This window comes from Pseudonaja textilis, chromosome 12 (genome assembly GCF_049901715.1).
Source record: "Pseudonaja textilis isolate UNSWEBS1 chromosome 12, rPseTex1.2, whole genome shotgun sequence".
Taxonomy (NCBI): Eukaryota; Metazoa; Chordata; class Lepidosauria; order Squamata; family Elapidae; genus Pseudonaja; species Pseudonaja textilis.
In genome coordinates, this window is record NC_142001.1 from 10,648,111 (window position 1) to 10,668,071 (window position 19,961).

Here is a 19,961-nt window from a genome sequence, read left to right on the forward strand (position 1 = left end):
CCACGGCTCTTCCACACTCATTATAAGCTGAAATGGGAAGAGTTTAGAACTTTAAATCAAGGTCAGTCACTGGAGATTTGGAGTAAATTCTCCATCTTTGTCGCCTTTTTGCTGTTTTCAGGGGAGCAAAGACATCCACTCAGAGTTCAGAAGCCTTAAATGCTAAGGCTGCTTTGCCTTATCCAAAATCCCTTTTGCCTTTGTGCATTTCAGTGTTTTGCACCAGCAGCAGCTCTGACCTTGTCTCAAAAGTACTTTTCAAAATAGCTTTTTTTTTCTTGTTTTGCTTCTCATCCAAAAAGCTTCTACAATTCGATCTATGTTGACTTCACTCTGCATTTAAATGCATCGATGCAAGCTTGTTTGCTCCAGATCTTCCGATGCAGTCATTTTCTTTTACTTTCTTCTTGAATACAGCAACTCTTCCCCACCCCGCAACAAATGGGCACGAGATGAGTGAAATCTGCATCTCAGGACTCTTCCAAAAACTGACAGGTTTCTCCAAAATAAACGCTCAGGTTGCCCTGCCCTGAGTTCTGCTTTGCTCTTTTGGGTGCCCGTCAGTTGGGCAGCTCTTGGTAAAATAGAGTGTCTGTGCTTAAAAATGAAAAAAATGTACCCCATGGGTAAGCAGAGCTTGGCACGGCTTCCTCAGCTGGGCGTCTTCCTTCTTCTGTTTGGCAGCTTTGTACTCTGCCCATGCTCCAAGAACATCTGTCAGAGAGCCGAGGAATGCAAGCCGTTCTCAGAAACCACATGAAGAGAATGCTGGTTTTAAAAGTAACCGGTGTAACAGAGATTTGTGCCAAATCTTTCCTCCTTATATGAAGCTCCTCCTTATAAAAGCATTCACTAATTTTTTTTCTGGGCCTTTCATAACTGCACCACAAGCAGAAATTAAACCAAACAAAACTTCCCAAATCCTTAAGTTATTACACGTTCCTGACCTGTGAAGTTTTTTCCTCTTCATTCGGTTCATTTTATTTTTGCAACAGCGCTGTGAGTAAGGGGAAGAGGGGAGATAGTAGTCCTCAACATATAGCCGTTCTTTCAGGCTTGAAATTACAATGGCACTAAAACAATTGACTTATGACTAGGTCTTGTATTTAGGACTACAGCAAACATCCCTACGGCCACGCGATCAAAATTCAGGAACTTGGCAACCATCATATTAATGATGGTTGCAGAGTTCCAAGATCATGTGATCATTGCCATTCAGATAACAGGTAACAGGTAATCAGAGTTGGAAGGGACCTTGTAGGTCATCTAGTCCAACCCCCTGCCCAAGCAGGAGATCCTACACCGTTTCTGACAGATGGGCAGTCCAATGATTTGTTTAAACCAAGGGTGTCAAACTTGATTTCACTGAGGGCCACAACAGCCCTCTGCCAGTGAAAATGGAGCTCGGGGGCACCACACATGGTCTTCCTGAGCTCCCTTTTCACTGGCAGAGGGCTGCAAGAGGCCATCATGGCCAAAAATGGAGCCCAGGTAGACCGTATGCTGCCTTCCTGAGTGCCATTTTTGCTGGCAGAGGCACCGCTGGCCACTCCTTCACTGTTTCTAGGGCATCCCCACAGGCCAGATCTAAGCACCTCTGGCCACCGGGCCTTGAGTTTGACACCCCTGGTTTAAATGCTGTAGCAAAATAGCTGTAAAATTGGGTGCAACTCAGTTAATAGAATAGAATAGGATAGGATAGGATAGGATAGGATGGGATGGGATGGGATGGGATGGGATGGGATGGGATGGGATGGGATGGGATGGGATGGAATGGGATGGAATGGAATGGAATGGAATAGAATAGAATAGAATAGAATAGAATAGAATAGAATAGAATAGAATAGAATTCTTTATTGGCCAAGTGTGATTGGACACACAAGGAATTTGTCTTGGTGTAAATACTCAGTGTACATAAAAAGAAAAGATACATTCGTCAAGAGTCAAGAATCATAAGGGACAACACTTAATAATAGTCATAGGGTACAACAAGCAATCAAATCATTCTAGGAAACAGTCAATATAAATCACAAGGGTACAAGCGACAAAGTTACAGTCATACAGTCACAAGTGGGAGGGGATGGATTAGCAGCAGAAATTCTGGCCCCCAATTTTGGCGGGAAGTCAAGGACTGCCTGTATCTGGGATGGTTGCAAAGTGAGTTTCTGAGCTGATTGAGGTCATGATGATGCTGTTCCTTCATCTTCTACTCTCCCCTATCTTGGTGTCCACCAAACGTGTTAGGCAACCAGCTTCTGTAACTGGCAGTCAAAGTGGCCGATGGTTAACGATATCACTCATTCTATATCAGAGGTCTTCAAACTTGACAGCTTTAAGACTTGTGGACCTCAACTCCCAGAATTCCTCCTCCAGTCATATTAGCTCAGGAATTCTGGGAGTTGAAGTCCACAAGTCTTAAACGTGCCAAGTTTGAAGACCCATGTTCTACATCATTTTTCTGTATACAAATGCTATATCGACGAGTGCCATTCACCTGTGACTTAGCTGTGTGACTTAGTTGAGTGTTTGGGACATCAGTAGAACAAGTTCCACTTCTCTTCATGCGTTTTGGAGGGAGTTGCGGAATTCTACAGCTTGTGCCCCACCCAATGGCTCTTGCCCATCAAGTTTACTTTGCTCCTAGTTTGGAATGAATGTTTGTAGAAATGAGAGTCTGCTTCTGGGATGGTTCTGAGCAATCTTCTCAGTGACCCATTCAGGTTTTCAGCTGACCACAAATCCAGTTGGATGTTGCCTGAATTGTCACCTTGGTGACCTGTGAAGGTTTGTGAACCCTGTGAAATAAATAATCTGTCCAGGTGATTTGTAGTCATCAAGGATTGATCAGTATTCTCTAATGTCTCAACTATTTTGACTTCTACTACACAGATATTGGCCCAATTTTAGAGTTATTCTATGGATGTCAGATCCCAAGCCCTTCTACCTTATTTCTTTCCAAGATGCCTTTGAATAAAAAAAGAATTAATATCCTCTCCTCAAGAGGCTGGCTTTGGCTCCAAAGGTCTTCAAAAACTATCAACCCGTCTTCAATCTTCTGTTTCTGGAGAAGTTGTTGAAAAAATGCTCAGCCTGAAGCTGATCAGAACTTTGAAGGAAATAGATTATCTAGATTACCCATTTCAATCAGCTTTCAGGACTGGATTTAGTTGCAAGACAGCTTTGGTTGTGCTTATTTATGACCTGTGATGGAGTCAGGATAGTGATGGTATATTTGCGCTTCAATGGCTTTAGATATCATTGACCAAGCTATCCTTCTGAGTTGATTCTATGGGTTGAGGATTGGGGGAACCATTCTACAGAGGTTAACTTCCTGGTGGTCACACCATGTTGAATCAGGGAGCTAAGAAGTTAGTCTACTTTATGGTGCTCTCAACATCTCCCTAACTTTAAGAGACTCCATGATCTCCTTCCTCCCATTCATTAATAAAGCCCACAAGGCAGTCATTCAGACAAAATAAACATAGGTGCCCAGTTAGATGTCCAACCGCTACTGTTGTTCAAAAACTAAGTAGAGTTGGATCAAGTTAACAGTGAATGGAAGAGTATCAAGAATACCAGAGAGTAGTAGACTGAAGCAAATAAATATATTGGAAAATATATTGGAAAAAGAGAATGATGAATTTCTCCCATATTGTTGTCCAGAAGACTTTATGGATGCATTCATGAAATCACTAGAACTTAAGCCTTTAAAAGGGGTTTTACCTTCACCTAAATATGGCTAACTAAGCCAAGGCTGTGCATGTTCCATGAGAGCGCTATTTATGGAAGAAAAACAATTAAGCATTACTAAATACCTCATTTTATTTCAGTGAAAGTTTGTGGGGAAAGGTTATTGCTCAGTAAGAGCATCCTTATATCTGGAATGTCCCAGGTAGAATTTCTGATCCAGATTGATCTGGGGAAAAAAGGCTGCTGTTTTGGCAACTGGCAAAGTCAGGGACGTTTCTCTTTGTATGGGACAACTGCAGTGAGATTATTATATGCTCGAAGATGGAAAGGTTTGACACACTAACTGGAATGGAGGAATGGTTGGTGAAGGTGATGGAACTTGCAGAGATGGCTAAGTTGACTTCCTTGATTAGAGGAAAAACATTCATGGCTTGGGACAAACGCTTTGTAGACTTTTTTTTTTTGCATGAAACAGTAAAAAGTTGTTCACATTGCAGCCCTGATCAAAAGGGCCCAGCAGAGATTATGCTACCTGAGACTTCTCAGAAAACAACACCTGAATGAAAACCTGCTGGTGACCTTCTACTGCTGCACCACAGAGAGTATTTTAACTTACTGCACCTCTGTATGGTTTGCCAATTGCACAGGGGCAGATAGGAAAGCGCTCCAGAGGGTTAAGGTCATTGCCCAGAAGATCATGGGTTGCCCTCTTCCCTCTTTGGAAGAGCTTTATAGCTCCCGCTGCCTTAAAAAAGCTCAAAACATTCTCAAAGATCCATCTCGTCCTGGGAAGCCTTTTTTTTGAATTGTTACCATCTGGCAGATGGTACAGAATAATAAAAACAAGGACAAATAGGCTGAAAAACAGCTTCTATCCCAGGGCAGTCGCTCTTTTGAATTCTGCTGTGTAGTGCAGTGTTGGTGTGGTGTCGAAGGTTTCCGGTTCAAGGTGTGGAGGGTGAAGGATGTGTGTCTGTGTTTATTTCCATGGTGATGGTCATGATGTGCACTGAAGATGGTGTTTGATTTCGTTGTATGAGGTGCAATGTCAATAAACTACATTACTAAACTAAACTAAAGGGACTTATGATTTGTGGTTTTGATGATTAGGGGGAAAGGTTAATAGAAAAATGTGAGCTTGTTTTGTAATAATATAATAAGAGATAATTTTATAATTATACTTGAATTTGCTGCAAAGAATATTGGAAGCTTCTATTTCTCCTCTTCTCTCCTCTATTCTTTTTATTCTGAATTAGTCTCTGTTAGCTTTTAATGTTTCCTTCTTTATATAAGGGAGGCTGCTGTCTCAAAATCTTAAGATAAATGCAGCTCAACCATTCTCAATTGTGTGCCTTCAGTATACAGAACATCACACCAAACAACTATCACCCCATTCCCAGCTTCTGGACAGAGTTTTAAAAAAATCTGTTGTGACCATCAACAGCAAATGCAGGAGAGAATAGAAGGCTGGGAAAATTGGCATATATAACATTTGAGAGAGGTGAACCAGATGGCAAACTGTAAAAGATATGTTAAATTAAGTCAGAATAGTCCTGGATCTTCATCTGTCACAATGTCTGAATCTTCCTTCATATCTTAGCATGCCCACTGTGGCTTATTATAAAAACAGCAATGGAAGCTTCATTTAATGTTTTGCACAAACCTAGGCGTTATCGTTTATAAATCATGAGTTTTGTCTCAAAAGGCTATGTGACTTGAGTCAGTTTGGACACATTCACTCATGTGTCATGTGTAATGTGTTAGCCCTATTTCTCTTCTGTGTGGAGCAATTTCTGGAACTGGGAAGACAATGAGGAAGTGACTTTAATTTAAAATCATTTTGCAAGTAGATTCATTGCTCTATGTTATTTCAGTCTCCTCCATCAGAATAATCTAAACAGGAGAAAGAATATGGAAATAGCACGTGCAGGCCAAAGGAATGCATTACATCGGCAAGGAGAAAAGAGAGAGAGAGAGAGAGAAAGAGTGAGAGAAACCAACCTACCTCAGGCAATTTATTAATTTATTTGGAAAATGTATATGGCCGCGCAACTCACTGATGTTGATTCAGGGCACCTTCCTTACAGCAATAAAACCCCAAACCCAGTAAGCCCCGTCACCTAATGCAATATCTGGCCATGAGAGCAGTGCCAAGTTTCAGACAGTGATTTGACTGAATGTCCCTTTCTCCGAATATCCAGCTTGAAACAATTCCTCGCATTTGTTTTCCAAACTGAAGCTGAACAGGGTGTTGAACTGTGAGCCAAAGTATACCTGATGCTAGGCTAGATTGGTCCAGGGAAGTCCAAGAAAATCTATCAAGAGCAAGTAGCTCTTTGAAGGCCCAGGTGGAGAGATATTCTTTCAGTTCTCCTATTGTGGTCAGGAATCAGTGGTTTCAAATGTTGCTCAATTGCAACTCCAAGTAGCTTGAGCCAAGAGGACTAATGGCTGAAGTTCAGCAATATCTGGAGATCCATACATTCCCAGCATCTATGGTAGAACCTGAATTATGAATCTTTTGATCACCTTCAACATATCCTGCCCGGGGTGTTTATATTGCAATAAGGCATGATTTGGTTTGACTTTGTGCAACGTGCTAAGCCTTAAGCCATGTTTTCCCATCCACTGTGGCTGGACTCAGACGAGTCCGTCTATTAAAATCAAACAAGGCACGGCTCATCATCGTATATGGACTTGAGTCATGCGTGATTCAGACCAATGCTTCCTTTAGTTCAACACCGCTGAATGCAATTAATAATGGAGTCGCAAGTCTTAAGTAAGGCACTTTCTTGACTGTGCTATCCAATTCCCTTCCCTGGAATTCAAATTGAGGTGGTTTTTTTTTTTTATGAATACAAAGTACCATGCAAGCTTGGCTATCAACTTATGGATATTCTGTTTGTGTGAATGTAAATGTGGGTGGAAGGGTTTCTTCCTAATGAGCAATGCAAACAGGATTATCTTATAGGCTTGATGCTCCTTCTCACCATCCATGTCTCTCCCAACTGTAATGTTTACTTCTATTTCTGTAAACAGGATGGATCACCAGTTCTGGGGGGAGGGCTTGCTGTGCCCCTAATGACTACTTTCGTGTGTTGTTTATGCCTAGCTGATTTAATTGGCCAAATTAGCATTTATCATATCTCTTTCATTCATTTTATACTGCTCCTAGATGTATGCGAAGCTAAAATATGGTTAGAGAGGCCATCACCTTTGATAACTTTCAAACACAACTAGAAGGTTCGGTTTTGATTTCAATTCGAGTTCAATAAGCAAATAAATAATTCTGGAAAGACCTCCGATTGAAGAAAGCTGCCATAGTTAATACGAGTCACTGGGCCATGAAGTCTAGCCAGGAAAATGAAAGAAAACCTGGGAATACATACAAGGCCAAAATAGGAAGCACATGAATTTTACAGACATATATTATCGAACATGAATTTAACATTTGTAATAGAGAGATTTTCCCCAGTCTAGGTAGACAAACATATCTAGTTTAAAGATGGGATATCTGAAAACTTGTAAATCTTTGGACTGTTTTCCTCTACTCTGACAAAAGCCTAAATTAGAAAATGAATAGAGTAGAGTAGAGTAGAGTAGAGCTGGAAGGGACCTGGAGGTCTTCTAGTCCAGCCCCTGCTCAAGCAGGAGAACCTATTCTATTTCAGATAAGTGGCCATCAAGTTTCTTCTTAAAGACCTCCAGTGATGGAGCGCCCACAATTTCTGAAGGCAACTTCTGTTCCACTGGTTAATTGTCCTCACTGTTAGGAAGTTTCTCCTTAATTCCAGGTTGCTTCTGTCCTTGGTTGGTTTCCATCCATTGTTTCTTGTTTGCTTTCTGGTGCTTTGGAGAATAATTTGACCCCCTCTCCCCTCAAGTACTGAAATACTGCTATCATGTCACCCCTAATTCTTCTTTTCTCTAGACTAGCCAAGCCCAAATCCTGCAGCCATTCTTCATATGTTTTAGTCTCCAGGCCTTTGATCATCTTAGCTGCTCTTCTCTGAACTTTTTGCAAGGTCTCAACATGTTTGTTTGTTTTTTGAAAATTTTACTGATTTTTGAAAACAAACATAAACAAACAAAACATAAAGACATAAAACATCTTTTTTGAAAGCAGCATAGTCCCGGGTTACATCTCTTCGTACAGACACAAATTCCAGTTCATGCTCATTTTTATATTCCATTCCATATCTTATTACTATTCTACGTTTTCAATATAGCTTCTCCCCTCTTTTAACTTTCTTAATTTTATTTTATTTATTTCATCTCAATTCAAATAATTGTACTTATATTCTTTGTCTGTCCTGTTTCAATTGTCTGCTATCTTTTCTCATTAAACAAAATTTCTCCTGTAATCACTGATTGGAGTATGACGCCTTTATATCTTTCCCCTAAAATTATAACATTTAATATAATACATAACTTCCATTCCGATTCTGCTTGGCACTTTCTAAAATTACATACTATATTTTAAAAAAAGAAAAAATTATAAATGTATAATATAATTAGAACAACAATCCATACCAATTCAATTCTATCATTAATATTCATTTAAATCCTAACATTTTACACATTACTTCTCAGATAAATATCATACTTCTATGGGAACACTTATAAACTTTCCATAGATAATTTCCCCCCACTTCACTTATATTTTATCAAACATTGAATAATTAAAATGTTCCTGTTCTTTCGTAATTCAATTCTCTCATTTATTTTATTTCATTTATTTTGTTCACAAAAGTTTCACTAAATTACACTGACTATTTTATCCCTCTTTTTAATCATATGTTGTTTCCAATTTTCTAACATTATTTCTATTACAAATATCACAATACCATCTTATGTGCCTTCACAGAATCCCTTTTTCAGTTAGATTTTCACCCATTATCTCTGAATAAATCCTGTTTCTTTACATCTTGCTCCAAACCTTTGTAACTTCTCTTCCTTTCCTTCTTCCCTTTCTTCTTCTCTCTCCCCTTTTTACCCCCCTGTCTCTCCACCTCCATTTCCCTCTTCTGTATTCCCCTTTCTGTTGCTTTCCCACATTATATCAAATTATTTTCAAATTATTTTTCCCTTTTTTGGTTGTTTTTTTAAATCTTAAATTCTCCATTCTCTTTCCCCCCTTTCCCCTTTCTTCTCCAGATGGAGTTACTCGTTCATTAAAGATGGCTTCTTCTTTGTCCCAATCTTCTTGTTGTGCAGTCTTTTCTTGTTGTTTCTCGTAATTACGAATCGCCATTTCTAAGAATTGAAAAACGGAGCCAAAGGAGCCTTTCCCTTCTTGTGTCTCTTCTTTATATTTTTTAAATTGACATTTTCAGTTCATCCAGAGATAGTGCCATTGTAAAAAAAATTTAAACAACCACCCAATTGTTTTTAGTCATTCAAATATAATATCCAAAAATCCCAAAGTCACCAAGCAATCCAAATACACACAAGCTGTTTCTTTTTACACTTTCTTCTTTTTCACTTTCTCTTCCTGGGGTTACTATTTAGTTACAAAGTTCCAGTTAAAATGTATCTTTTAGAAGTCTTATTGAGATTTTACATTAAATTCTTTTGAAATCCAGGCAGTCTCCTCCTTCCAGATCCTGCCCTTATTCTTTTCCTCTCCCATCCTACTTATAGACCAAAAGGATTTTTTAATGTCCAGAAATCTTTATTGTCCCTTTGGCATTTAATTATATTTTCAGCTTAATTATTGGTGCCAAAGGGCATTTTTCCGATTTTTTATTCAGCTCTCTTCGTTGTCAATGTGAGGAAAGAGAGAGAAGAAAAAAAAAACTTTCCCTTTTCACTTTCTTCCGCTGCTTCCGACTCTTCTTTGGGAGTGATGTTATCTTTTATAAAATTTAAATTCCAGGGTACCTTAGTTGTTGCTTTTTATCCTGGTCAGCCAAAACTTTAACTTCTTATCTTCCTCCTGCACTTTCTTTTCCGGTTGAGTGCTTCTTTGAGGTGGCCATTTCTGACCACTGCTCCTACCGCCTTCAGGAAAGGGAGTTTGACCAGCTGAGGAGGAGAGATGCGGCTCTCCTCAACCCTGCTGGCGATCTCCCCCCTCTTCACCACCTCTATGGGGTGGCTTAGCCCCGAAACCAGCTGGCTCGGGGTGCTCCAGCGGCGAGCCCAGGCAGAAACCACGCATGATCGCGGATTCCTGCCTGTCACTGAAGCCCTGCAAACCGGAAGTCTCAAGGTCTCAACATGTTTTTTTGTAGTATGGTGATCAACATTGGTTGCAGTATACCAGGTGTGGTCTTACTAGGGTTAAATACTGATTAAATTAAGTACTGATCCTAAAATAATAACGTTGGTGGTGCAATATTTTCGAATCCATTTCATCAGAGTGCTCTAGAGTGAATGAAAGCATGAATGTTTCCTCTGTCTGTAGCTCTTTATAGCAAGTATGTCTTTTTCAAACACTGTGCTATGTTCATGTCTTCATCTCTTAAAAAGACTTTCTTGGAATGAAATGTGAAGCATTGCATAGATATGTGGTATGAAGATAGTCTACCCTGGAATGGTACCCTTGCTCTCTTCCTATCCTTATTATCAATCACATGCAGTTATTTCTCACAGATGCTAGCCTTCAAGTCAATTTTTGGTGCGCTTGTATGACATGCTACACCAAATTAAGGGGTATGGCATTTGTAGTTCATTGAGTTGTAGAAACCAGGCCTCACATTAGATCTTAGCGTACCTTATTTCTTGGCCCAAAGTATCTTATATAACACAACTGCTATGCCTTGTTAACCTGGATTTCCCCACCCTCCTTATGATAATCTATGACCGTAATAAAGATTTGATTTGATTACTTTATTGTCAATCAGCTCCTAAGATAAATCAGCCGTTAAGAGCACAGAAGCTTATTTCTAACAACCCAGTTACCAGAACTGTAAATGTGATGTAATCTGAAAATCACCTCACTGATATAGAAATTGCAACTGAGTAAAAAAAACAACAAGCAAGCAAGGTATATCTCCTCTAAATAAATTAATGAATAAATTTAGAGACATTGTGATGATCCAACGGTAGACAAACTTCTTCAACCTGCTCTGCAGGTTGTGGCAGCCAAAGGGCCTCCTTCCTTATTCAGTGGAAGAATTCTGTTGAATAACAATTTAGAATTAATTGTAAGTAACAACAATAATTGCTCTAAGCGATAGCGGGGTGAGGCACATCAGGAGATGTTAGTACAGGCAGGAAATTCACCAGTTGTAAAACAGCTACAATAGTCTTAGAACTGAACCTTCTATCTCTCTGGGACTGTGGTTTCCATCCTACTCCTCAAGATCTGTCATGCTCCTGTTAGAATCTGACTCTGAGGGAGAGGAGGAACAGCTGACAGGGAGTGGGAGTGTGGCTCTGGAGGTTGTGGAGGAAATTGGGGAAGGGCACAGGCTGGCTGGGCATTGAAAATATTTCTAGTCTGTCCATTCTTATCTGAGTTCTGGCGTCTTTCTCAGTGTGTGTATTTCAATATCTGAAGATGTCTTCAAGCCTTTATACTGCCTTGTCTCTTTAATTGCTTCAGTGTGGTTTGTGCTATTTTTTTCCTATTTATAATTTATATGTATTTCCAGTTTGAATGGAATTTCTTCCTTTTCGCAACTGTTTGTGGGGGAGTTTTTTCTCCAGTCAATGACAATTGGACCTTAGAAGCCAAGTTGAAGGAATTAAAGGGACTTCACCTGTTTTTGTGACTTTGCTGCTTTTGTATCCCATCCTGGGTCATCACAAGATCTTTGTTCATGTAGACCACTGTTTCTCAACCTTGGAATTGCAAGATGGTGGTCTTCAGCATGCTGGCTGGGGAATTCTGGGAGCTGAAGTCCACACTTCTTAAAGTGGCCAAGGTTGAGACACATCCCACCCATCTCTTCCTTCCAAGACTACTTGGAATTATTTTGAGCAAAGGGATCAAATTGTCAGCCAACCAAAACAATCATCTTTTCGTAAGTTGGAAGAACTGTAATCCTTCAAAGGCCATCTTCCACTAGGGACTTTCATAGCATGGTCTCGCCATTGCTGGCCACATGACTTTTATTTTGGCACAGAGACGGTTGACTGGATTGGGCGAGAAGAAAGTCATTCATTGGGAAACCTACCTGGCTGCCAAAGACTGGAATGCTGCACCTGGAGATAAGAATCTTAATTAGAAGGAAAAAATCGAATCTTTATTAATTGGGCTTGGAGGACTTTCTTATGCCTACTAAAAAGGAGCACCCTATATATGTATATGCTGTATGTCTCTGTGTGCAATCTACACATGTTCTCATTGAGATGCCTACTTTTTCCATATAGCACACTCCCAACTGGCATTTCAGTCTTGGGGTAATCACCAGTATTTCTGCCCTTGGGATGTGGAATAACAGCATAAGCATCGAGGGATAGCCAGGAAAACCAGTGGATTCTCAACATTCAAAAGCTGCAATGACTTGAGGATCTATCAAGGGTTGTAATTCTACTTGTAGTATTGAGAGGTGAGGTGAGCTTTAAAGAAGTGAAAAGAAGGACTAGGAATGACACGATAGCAGTATTCCAATATTTGAGGGGCTGCCCCAAAAAAGAGGGAGTCAAGCTATTCTCCAAAGCACCTGAGGGCAGAACAAGAAGCAGTGGGTGGAAACTAATCAAGGAGACATCCAACTTAGAACTAAGGGAGAAATTCCCTGACAGTGAGAACCAGTGGAAGGTCCTTTCCAACCTTGTTATTCCGTTGGAACTGGATGATAAAATGTTCAAGCCTGAGTAGATAAAGATGGCACCTTTGGAAGTAAAAAAACCACCCATCTCTTGATATTAACAAGCAACTACATTTGATTGGATACATTTGATTTGATTGGAGCTGCAAAAAAAAAAAGATATTGAGCGCTGGAATTCAAAATCACAGGTGTGCAAGTTAAAAGTAAATCATCTGTTCTTAAATCCCAACGGCTGAAATCTAGTTTGAAAACCATGTTCTTGTTCAGAGAAGAAAGGCTGATCCCTCCAGGAAGAAAGTACATTCAACCCCCTGTCATTTCCAAAGGTTCAAACTTTTGCTTACGGAGAAAAGGCAGAAAATCAAGGTTGATTTTCCACTAGGTTTACTGCTGTTTTGAATATTTGGGGTAGGAAAGTTGCTGAATTGGCATTTCCTTCTGCAGTTCAGGTATTTTGGAATATTCTGGGGTTTCCGTGCATTTTGCAATATCATTTTTTCACACCGGGAGTGGATCTCCAAACTGTTGGTGCTTTTTATCTATGGAAATTTGCAATTAGCATTGAATAATAGAAGCTTCAGATGTAGAGGTGGGTGGGACATTACTGGGGTGCCTAGAAATTCTGGGAACTGAAGACTTGCATGGTGTGTGTCAGAACAGAGCTGGAAGGAATCTTGGAGGTCTACTAGTCCAGCGCCCTGGTCAAGCAGAAGAACCTATACAATCTCAGACAAGTGACTGTCCAGTCTCTTCTTAAAAACATCCAGTGATGAAGCACCCACAATTTCTGAAGTTCTCCTGGTTAATTGTCCAGCCTTGTCTTAAAAACCTCCAGTGATGGAACACCTACAACTTCTGAAGGCCAGCTGTTCCACTGGTGAATTGTCCTCACTGTTGGAAGTTTCTCCTCAATTCCAGGTTGCTTCTCTCCTTGATTAGTTTCCATCCATTGTTTCTTGTCCTGCCCTCTGGTGCTTTGGAGAATAAGTTGACTCTCCCCTCTTCTTTGTGGCGGCACCTCCAACGCTGAAATATTGCTGTCTTGTCACCCCTACTCCTTCTTCTTTTCTCTAGCTTAGCCATACCAAGTTTCTGCAACCTTTCATATTTTTTTAGTTTCCAGGTCTTTAATCCTCTTAGTTGCTCGTCTCTGCTCTTCCTGTCATAATGTTCAAGAAATTAAATATTTTGTAAATACAATCCTAGCCGCTGTTAATACATTTACAATCAAATATTTTAAATCTTTACTGTATATATCTGGTAAAATTCCCAATAAAAGTGTTATGTTTGAGCAATGAGAGGCTGAACCAGAGCATGAGTGCAACAATACTTTATTTTACAATAAAGGGCTGACCGTGCTTGCCAAGCCTGGAACTGGCTCGCAGCAATCAGCAACCGGTTGGACCCCGCAGCCTGCTTTTATAGCTGGCTGCTGGGGAGAACCAACCAATGGGAATGGGGGAATAATGCCCACATAAAGTGAGTGGACCTGAGTGAGAACTCCTTGAGTCCTCAGGACATAACACCCCTTCCCCCAGATGCGAACATGCATAGTCCTTGAGGTAGACGGGGTTTGTGTTGGCGCCGGAACGGCGCAACTCGGGAACATTGTCTGTCTGTTCGGTATCAGTCTGTGATGGTCGAGCCGGCATAGTGTCGCCAACACTCTCTCTGGACTGGGCATCCTCGGAAACCACCGGGTTGGTTACTGGGGTCGAGCTCTCGTGGGTTGGATCAGGCTGGTCAACTCTCTGGGCGCTGTTGTCCGAGTTTGGGCTGACCGGAACGACCGCTGGTGCAGACTGGTCGCTGGGTACGATGTGGCTGGGCGGCGGATGAGGCGGTTCCCCTTCGACTGGAGACTCTGGATTCTTGTTGGCAAGGGTGCTGAGGCGCCTTCTAAGCTGGTCTATGTGTCTCCTCCAGACGTGACCATCCTCCAGCCTGACTCTATACGATCTCGGCCCGGTGATGGCGATGACCTCGCCTGGAATCCAAAGTGGGTCCCCAGCGAAATTCCTTGCGAATATCGGCTCCTGTAACATAAAATGTCTAACCCCCGAAGTAGAAGCGAGGGGAGAGTCAGGGCAGTATTGTGGGTGCAATCTGTCCAATACAGTCCTCAGGCGCCGGCCCATCAGAAGTTCCGCTGGGGACTTATTGGTGACTGCACAGGGGGTTGAGTGCTGGCTCATCAGGAACCGTGCGAGTTTGTGGTGCCAGTCATCCCTGCCAAACCTAGCGAGGGCCTCTTTGGTGGTCCTGACGGCCCTTTCAGCCAACCCATTACTGGCAGGGTGAAATGGGGCTGTGAAAATGTGGCGAATGCCCAGGTTGGCAGCAAAACGGCTGAATTCTACTGATGCGAACTGTGGGCCATTATCGGAGACAATGGAGTCGGGTAGTCCATGTGTAACGAACAGGCGCGTTAACAAGTTGGTGATTGCTAGTGTGGTGGTCGTGGATAGCTTTTCCACGTCTATCCATTTGGAATAAGCATCCACGACCACTAGGAACATCTTTCCATGCACGGGGCCGGCCAGATCGATATGGATTCTAGACCAAGGGCGCTGGCGCTCTCCCATCTGGTAGGGGTGGCGATGGGGGAGCAGGACGGGATTCCTGGCAAATGCTGCAGGAACTTACCCAATTGACAATGTCCTCGTCTAGACCCGGCCACCACACGTAGCTGCGTGCTAATGCCTTCATTCTCACAATGCCGGGGTGTCCCTCGTGCAACGCCTCCAGGACTCGGGTACGCAGCGAGGTCGGAATGACCACTCGAGTGCCCCACAGTAGACAACCCTGCAAACTGGACAGCTCCTGCATGCAAGTCTTAAAGGGTGCGAATTTGTTATCAACGTTGCCTCCCGGCCACCCCCTCCTCACCCAGTCGAGCACCTGGGCGAGCGTTTGGTCTGCCTTGGTTTTAGCGGCGATGTCAAGGGCGGTGATGGGCAGGTCCAACTGGGTGATTTCGAAAATGGCGTTGACAGGAGCTGGGTCTTCAGCCGGAGCGGGTAAGGGGCAGCGACTGAGAGCGTCGGCGTGGGATAGAGTTTTGCCCGGGCGGTGAATAAGTTTGTATGAGTAGGCCGCTAGGAAAAGTGTCCACCTTGTCATCCTAGGGGAAGGACTTGAGGTGTCTGTTTGTCGCCGGCCAGTAGGCCCAGGAGGGGCTTATGGTCGGTGACCAGTTCGAAGAAGTGGCCAAAAAGGAATTCGTGAAACTTTTTCACGGCTGCAACAGCTGCTAGGGCTTCCTTGTCTATTTGGCTGTAATTTCGCTCCGTGGCCGAGAGCGTCCTGGAGAAAAAGGCGATGGGGGCCTCGGCGCCATTGGGGAGTCTGTGACTAAGGACCGCCCCAATTCCAAAAGGGGATGCGTCTGCTGCCAGTACTAAAGGAAGGTTGGGGTCGAATTGGATGAGCACTGCCTCTGGACGTAAGTAGTGATTTGACGGCGTTAAACGCCTGGTCTTCTTTGTGCCCCCAGTGCCACGGTGACTTTTTGTCTAGTAATCTGTGTAGGGGTTCGCTACTGAGGCTTTATGGGGCAAGAAGGATGCATAAAAGTTCAGCAGCCCCAAGAAAGCTTGTAGCTCCGTTTTGGAGGTTGGTGTGGGAGCTTCGTGGATTGCTCTAACCTTGGACTCCAGGGGGTGAATGCCAGAGGCGTCAATTTTATAACCCAGAAAGTCCACCTGTCTAGTGGCAATGGCGCATTTTTCTTTTTTTAACTTGAGGCCATGCTGTCTGAACCTCTCTAACACTGCTCGCACTCTCTGGAAGAGTTGGGGTCTGTCCCTGGCCGAGACCAAGATGTCGTCGAAGTAGGGTACTACACCAGGGAGGCCCTGTAAAATCCGCTCCATGAGGGATTGAAAAATACCCGGGCAACACTTACGCCAAATTGGAGACGCTTGCATCGGAAGGCACCCCTGTGAGTGACGATGGTCTGAAGTTCCGCTGTTTGGTTATCAACAGGGAACTGCTGATATGCTTGAGACATGTCCAATTTAGCAAAAATACTGCCCGGCTCGAATGTGTGCAATAAGTGCTGAATGACGGGCACAGGGTAGGCACTAACTTGTAAATATTTATTGATTGTTGTCTTGTAGTCCGAGCAAATTCTCAGGCTACCATCTTTTTTAAGGGGTGTGACGATGGGCGTCTCCCACTTGGCGAAATCTGTTGGCTCAATGACCCCTTGTTTTAGTAGTTTATCCAATTCAGCGTCTAGTTTTGGTCGAATAGCAAATGGAACTCTACGTGGTTTTAATCTGATTGGGACTGCCTGGGGTCAACGGTGAACGAGATGGGGTTCCATTATAACACCCCAGCTCCTCGCTGAACACATCTGCGTAGTCAGCGAATAAGGAGTCAGTGTCTGAGGTTGAGACAGCATGGACTCCTGTTAACCCTAGGCCGAGGTGGGGAAACCAATCGAGCCCCAATAAGGTGGGTAGATTGCCGTTAACTACCACTAGAGGTAGGTGGCCTTTAAAAGCTCTAAAACTGACAAAGAACTTGCCTCTGCCGATCACGGGAATGGCCTTCCCTGGTAGTCCTTCAGACCGAACTGGCATCTCTGAAGCCGGGTAGTAGATAGGCTGGGGTGGAGTCTCTTGAGGGTGTTCCACGAGATTATTGAGAGCGCTGACCCTGTGTCAACCTCCATGTGGCACGGTTTACCTTCTAGGGAAACGGAGAGAGAAATTTTACTAACAGTGTGGCAAGTACGCCTGGCAAGGCGGTGCGTGCGACAGTTTAATACTTGCCTCTGTGGTCCCGAGTGCGAGGACGGGGGTCTGTGTGCAGCGCTTTGGGGGGCTTGGCAGACTCTCGCGATGTGCCCCCTCTTATGGCAGTTGTTGCAAGTGGCCCCTTTAAACTTGCAGGTGGCCCTTTGATGCGATCCCCACAGGCTAGGCACAATGTGATGTGCTTGGGTGGACGGTGTATTCTTGTTTGGCCCCTACCTGCGACCGTCTGTCGTTGGCGAGGCGGTGGACGTCGTTTTCATCGTTGTGGGTTTCCCCCGCTTCCACCTCTTCGGAATGGACTGGGAACGATGCTAGCTTGGCACTTGGGCCCTGAATTTCGGTGGCTGAGTTCGTTGCTAGCTCGGCTGCTAGGGCCTCCTCGACCGCTTGCGCGAGGTTGAGGTCTTTTTTGGCTAGCAGGCGCCTCTGTAGGTTGAGATCCTTGACCCCACAAACTAATTGATTGAGGAGCATGTCCTCCAGGTATGTTCCAAACCCGCAGTGCAGGGCTGCTGTTCTGAGGGCGGCCATATATTGATTGATGGTCTCCTTACTTGATTGCTTCCTCATACGGAACGTGAACCTCCTGGCGATTTGTGAAGGCCTGGGAGCGTAGTGGTTAGTGAGGATCTCAAGCAACTCGGACCACGGAACGTTTTTCAATTCTCTCAGCGCTACGAGTGCTGTGGCGGTATCGTAAACGGTGGCTCCGCAGTAGATTAGGAAATAGGATTTTTTCCGATGCTCTCCCGCGTCCGCCAGGCCGACCGCATCGATGTAATGATTGAAGCGGTTCTTATACGACTCCCACTTCTCTTCGTCTGGTTTAAACGCCGGGAATACTGGGTTGGAACTCATGGTGCTGGAACGGCTGGGCTACCTGCGGAAAAAAATCTCTCTGGGACTACGGGCGCTCATGAGTTACTAGTGATATCAGCTCTGGAGAGGTTTTTTGCTACCCTCTCTTTCTCTCTCTGGGTTACCACGTTGGCTGCTAGCCGTTGGAGGTGTCTTGATTCGCGCCAAAAAGTGGGCGTTAGTGACTTCCTACAGCGCTGTGCTGTGTCTCCTACTGGCTCGAAATTCAAATGACACCCGTTTGAATTTCGCGCCAAATACAGAGCGGCTGCGGCTCGCAGCGCTTCACTTTCCCTGCAGCGGGGCTAACAAGCGGCTACAGACGCTTCTAACTTTTGAATCAGACCGCTTTCTCTGGCTGCGGATCAGCGTTTGCTCTTTTTGATCGCTCGTTTTGTTGGCTGACCGCTCTCTCTGGCTGCGGATCAGCGTTTCCCTTGTCGCCAGCCGATCGCTCTCTCTGGGCTGCGGATCGGTGGCTAGTGACTCAGCGGTTGCAAGGTGCTTCTGGTAGCCATCCCATCCTCGTCGCCAGTGTTATGTTTGAGCAATGAGAGGCTGAACCAGAGCATGAGTGCAACAATACTTTATTTTACAATAAAGGGCTGACCGTGCTTGCCAAGCCTGGAACTGGCTCGCAGCAATCAGCAACCGGTTGGACCCCGCAGCCTGCTTTTATAGCTGGCTGCTGGGGAGAACCAACCAATGGGAATGGGGGAATAACGCCCACATAAAGTGAGTGGACCTGAGTGAGAACTCCTTGAGTCCTCAGGACATAACAAAAAGTATCTCTGGTTTCAAGTCTATATGTTTCTTCAGTGGTGGGATTCAACATTTTTTACTACCGGTTCTGTGGGCGTGGCTTGTTGGGCGTGGCTTGTTGGACGTGGCAGGGGAAGGATACTGCAAAATCCCAATTCCTTCCCCACCCCACTAACCTGCTTTCCAGCTCTGTTCTCCTGTGCCAGTCAGACCCAGCCGATCAGCTGGGACTGGAGAGGCAGACAATAGATGGGGGTGGGGCCAGTCAGAGGTGGGATTTGCCGGTTCTCCGAACTACTCAAAATCTCCACTACCGGTTGTCCAGGACTGGTCAGCACCTGCTGAATGCCACCTCTGAAGCACATGCTTCAAAAGCTCTGATTGGCAGTTCCCTCCAAACCTATCCGCAGACCCTCTTGAGCTCAGGACCTGATGATCACAAGAGAACGTTCATGTAGGATCTGTTTTTTAAATCCCCAATACAGATTGCCTTGTTGCAGGCAGGGGGTTGCTTTTCGCCCTCCCAATTTATAGCTTTCATTTGTTGGGATTTCCTGATCATTTCCTGTACAAGTATCCACCAACTGCTACCTTGGCATGGATAAAGTCTAACCCTTTCTCTGGAAAAAATAAAAATAAAAAGTTTTTCTTGCTATGCTGGTTTGTGGATATTAGTAGTTGTTAGAACTACTTACTTCCAGCTCTGAGTGGGAGTTGATGAAGATTAGCAGGTGAATTGCCTGCAGTCAACAAAGTCCCCCAACACTGATTGGAGAGGGGTAGATCTTTCTGCTCCTGATTCAGCAGCTCGAGAGAGGGAAAAAAATGTCCTTTGTTGACATTTCCCAGCTCGAAAACAGGAATCGAAGCCAAGAGAAGAAATGAGTGGGCAGATCAAGTTTTTATGAAATCTTCGACAGGGTTTGAAGTGTTTCACTACCAGAGACATGAGCTGTGTAAGTGAATCAGGACTAGATGATTTCATACCAACTCAGGAAAGACGACCCTGGATTTGAGAGTGGAGGGTTTAGGTATCCTAATGCAGAGGTCCCTAACCCCCCGATCTGTGGGCCAGCACTGGGCCACATCATGCCAGAAACCAGGCCACACAAACAAGCAAAGCTCCATCCGTGGGATTATTGTAGCTGGCCAGCAACCAGCA

At 43.9% G+C, this 19,961-nt stretch overlaps 1 protein-coding gene and 1 long non-coding RNA gene across 6 annotated transcripts in view; one reads left to right on the plus strand and one right to left on the minus strand.

The window, feature by feature from the left end:
- ZNF185 (zinc finger protein 185 with LIM domain) overlaps positions 1-19,961 on the plus strand; it is a 60,778-nt gene that overhangs the window by 1,090 nt on the left and 39,727 nt on the right. The gene's annotated exons all lie outside the window — the stretch shown is intronic.
- On the minus strand, positions 10,687-19,602 carry LOC148124780 (uncharacterized). The gene is made up of 3 exons (XR_015745060.1): positions 19,495-19,602; positions 11,817-11,844; positions 10,687-10,814 (listed from the first exon to the last, which is right to left on the minus strand). It is a non-coding gene; the product is annotated as an uncharacterized LOC148124780 (long non-coding RNA).